This window comes from Cyprinodon variegatus, unplaced genomic scaffold (genome assembly GCF_000732505.1).
Source record: "Cyprinodon variegatus isolate N-32 unplaced genomic scaffold, C_variegatus-1.0 Scaffold123, whole genome shotgun sequence".
Lineage (NCBI taxonomy): Eukaryota > Metazoa > Chordata > Actinopteri > Cyprinodontiformes > Cyprinodontidae > Cyprinodon > Cyprinodon variegatus.
The window spans coordinates 501157-505765 of NW_015150576.1; positions in this window are offsets into that span (position 1 = coordinate 501157).

Here is a 4609-nt window from a genome sequence, read left to right on the forward strand (position 1 = left end):
ATGACGTGAAAAATAATAACGGTAACTCCACTGAAATGATTCAAAACTAAAGTAACGAGCCAATTTTTTAAAATATAAGGAGAAGAAAGTACAGATATTTGTGTAAAAATGTAAGGAGTAGAAGTAAAAAGTCGCCATAAAAATAAGTAGTAAAGTAAAGTAAAAAATCAGAAAAATCTACTTGAGTACAGTAACGAAGTATTTGTACTTCGTTACTTCCCATCTCTGCTGAAGTGTTAGACGTACCTACAGATATCAGACTGTATATCTTGACTGTATGCTATTTGGTGAACTTAGTAAGCCTCCATTCTCTGAAATTGTATCTGTTTATTGTTATTGATTACATTTACACTATATTTCAACCTTATTCTCAGTATTTCGATTCTACTGACTTGGTAAGGAAGAGGGGGAAAATCCCTCCCACCTATTTATTATATCTTAATGTTAACCTAATACTCTTTGTGAGTTTCTTTCAGGAGTATATATGCCTGAATAGAAGGTCCTAAACTGGGGTGGGACTTCCAGTTTACCCCAGCATTGTTGAGGGGTGGGGTTATGTGCTGATAACTGGTGGATACTTTCTTGTTCTGACTTCCCCACTGTCTGCCAAATTTCAAAACTGCGTGTTGTTCCTTTCTTTTTACTTTGTGAAATTCATACTGAAATGCACTTTTTGTTTTTGTGAACAAACTAACCAAAGAGGACAAACAGTTGTGCCTGAAAGTTAACATACAAGGAAATTATATATTTACACAAGCAATTCAAATAACACAGAACTGAAAAAGTAATATTAAATACAAATTTACTTTAAAAAACAGTCCCAGACAAATTAAAGTACCTTACTCATGAATAGTGAAATGACATTCCTGTCAACAAAAGGCAGACTAAACATTTCCTGAATATTACAGAAAAACACCTGATTCCAGTGATTACCTCAAAGTTTTGCTCAGCTAAATTTTAGCTCAGGAGCTCCTGCAGGCTTGTTTATTTGTTTTATTTAATGATATATCCATATGAATACAGTATATATATTCAAAATCAATATCATGATTTCCATTTTTATTATTTTTATTTATCATTTTAATTTATTTTCTGTCTTCAATGGAAGGGTTTTAAAGGACTAATGAGGAAGCAAAAACAGCACAGACAGAGCTGCAAAAATTCCAAACAAGCACTCGAATTAGGTTTAAGCTGTAAAAGTGACAAAGATCTCATGTATCCTCTCTATGTTTGGACTAACATGTAGGGCTGGGAGACAGAACTTGATGTTGGGGGTCACAGATCCAGAAGGTATCTTTTACACTAAAATGACTCTTAGGTTATTCAACAACCAAAAACAAAACAGAAAATATCCACCATGCCGACAATGAAACATGATGGTTACTTCTTTGTTAGACGGATCCAATGCTTTTGGTAAGATGGATGAAGTTATTAAAACTCTGCATATCAGTCGGTTTTAACCCAAAACTTTCAACTGTTTGCTGGTGAGCAATAAAGAAGGAGCAGATTTATTACTCAGGATAGAAATGAAACCAGTAAAACACTAAGATCCCCACAAAAACTAATCCAAAAGAAGAAATACAAAAATAAATTCTATATTTTTTTTTATAAAGGTGGACTCTAACTGACCACATATTTGTACTTGCAGAAAAACACCTGTTACACTACAGCAAGGCAAGGCAAGGCAAGGCAAGGCGGTTGTATTTGTATAGCACATTTCAGTACAGAAGAAAAACAAAAGCAAGAATATTTGTAAAACAAATAAAACAATTTGATCATAAGCCTGGGTTCGTTTAAATCAACACTAAAAACACATTTGTTTAGGATTGCCTTCAACTGTTGTAGTTAAAAAGTTCAACTGAAACATCATTAGTTGAACTTTTTTATTTCCTTTAGTCCAACTGTTTTTAATGTTCTTTCTTGTTTCTGCATTTTTTATTATTTATTTTTTTCCTACTTTGATTTTCCTATATTTGAATCATGTAAAGCACTCTGCATTGTCTTTGTACTGAATTGCGGTATACAAATAAATTTGCCTTGCCTTGCCATAAAAGCAGAATAAAAGAAAGTAAAAAAAAAAAAAAAAGCAAACAGAACTAAATCTAACAGTGATGGTAGTGGACAATGTTTATGATTGAGGATTTGGGCATAAAAACCCATAAAGAGACCAGAACAGAGATGCAAAGATACACTGAATCTTCATCTGTACACATATTTTCTTGGTTCATGCTTTATGGGACATAAAGTAATTCCAGTAATTCTGCAGTTAGATTTCTTAAATGTCAGATTAGTCATCCGCTTGTTCAGCACACTTTGGGAAATCCAGTTTCACTCCTCCGTTTCTCTCGGAAGTGGCTGGTCTGAACTTCCCTAATATCTGACCACAAATCTAACGATCAGAGCTGTGCAGCTTCATACACATTAAAACCTCAAGAGCTTATGCTGAGACCTTGCCAGTGACACATACTTTAAATTAAAACTATGACAAAATGTTTAATTTAGTTCATTTATCAGATTAAAATGACTTTTAACATTTATAGCTTTAAGCATCAAACATACTTTTTGTTAGTCCCGACTGTCTAAGTGAAATGTAGTCATGTGCTGTTTTTATTAGTTTAGATCAAAATCCTTATAATTACCAGAAAATAAGCTTTAAACCATCAGTCTGTATGCAACTAATCTGTTTTCATGTAGTAAAATTAGCCACTGAAATAAATGTACCTTTTAATGACTATGAAGATATATGGAAATGCAGAAGATTACTTGACATGCAGCAACATTTTTTTGACACCCACAAAAAAAAAAAAAACGTAGTCCTTCCTTTCAGGAAGTTTTTTTTAGGATTTCCTTCTATTCCTGTTTAATTCTGTTTTAAAGTTAAACAAGATGATTATTTGTTTCTGTTTTACTTCTCCATCAGAATGCTCTACCACCTTCAATCTTGATTTCAACATTTCACATCGGGAGAATATATTTGAACAGTGAGTTGGCTGCATTCTGCACATGTCATTAGCCCATTTCATTCAGTGCCATCAGGAGAGTCGTCTCAGCTGCAGAAGAGCTGATGGCGTTTGACAAAGTTGTGCATACGCTGCACTTAAAGCATTTAATGAAGAGGCAGACGGGCACACACTGATGTTTGGGAGGTGGGGGTCATAAGCAGATATTGATAGATCAGGGCTGTGCTCCTCCTCATCCAGCCAAGACACAAGTCAGCATGAAGAGCTGGGAAATCAATAGATGCACGGCTTTCAGTCAGTGAAAAGAGGCTGGGGCCAGCAACACAGAGCAGGCCGGATCAATGGGGCTGCTCCAGAGCTAATTGTGTCATTAATTATTGATGGTAACAACTGACAGTTATTGACAAAGCCTGAAACAGCTAACATATACTGTGTGTTCATGTTAACAGAGCATAGTGTTTGTGTTTTAGTCCTCGCAGCTTTGATTTGCTTGTTCTTCTGCGGAATACTTAAAAGAACATAATTGAGAAGTGATAGATAATAATTCTGCATTTGCCTCTTCAGCCTTAAGGAGTCCCCTTATGGGAAAAAAAAAGTTTTATCTCTGTTACAACAGGTTGTGAAAGCAGAAGTCACAATTGCACAACATTTAAATTCCTAATTCATGATTTATAACATTTTACTGCAACCTTTCACTAATATAGAATATAGGCATAAATTGGGTGCATTATTTTTTTCCATCTATTTAATGTGTTTCCTGCAGTCTAAAATAGAATATACACACATGATGAGTAGAAGCAAAAATGAGCCATTTTTTTTTTCATTTCTAACACATAAAATGTGTGGCATACATGTATGTTGTTTGATATGAAAACCTTCGGTTAAATTATAAATTACGTGCTCTTAACCACATCTTTGGTTTAATATCATTAGTTGTGGTATATTTAAAAGAACATTGCTCACAACAGGCAGATGGCTAAAAGATTTTTTTTAAATGCACTATATCTTATAAAATCAGGACATATCGATAAAGTCATAGACATCCATCAGATTGCTATTAAACTAAAACAAGTTCACAATCTTACCTAGAGGTCAAACATGGTGGTGGTAGTGTGATGGTCTGGGCCTGCCTTGCTGCTTCATGATCAGGAACTATGAGTTTAACTTTTTGGCAAAATACTAAAGGAGAATTTCTGATCATTATCCTGTGACTTTAAGCTCAAGTGTGCTTGATATAATAGAATAATAAAATAAAACATACCAGCACATTCCCTCTTACAGGCTTAAAAATGGTGCAGGGTTATTACCAGTCAAACCAAAGTCTTGAGAAGTAAGAGCCAACTTGATACACAAGTTATTATGCTAGCATGTTTTTCTAATGATATATGTACTGAGTTTTTTGCATGTATGAAACATATGAAACAAGGAATGCATACTTGCAAAATATCAGTCTATGTGTAAAAATGATTTTTTTACTATTAAAGGTTTTCGCAAATTTTTGAAAAGCCCTGCCCTCTCCCCATTTAAAGAAAAATGAACATGCACAACCCTGTACCCGCTCCCAAAAGGACACACCTATTAAACGCATGCGAGAGCATGCACAGGCCCATTTCTCTTCGTGCACGCTCTGTTTAAAATAAAAGTAGCTG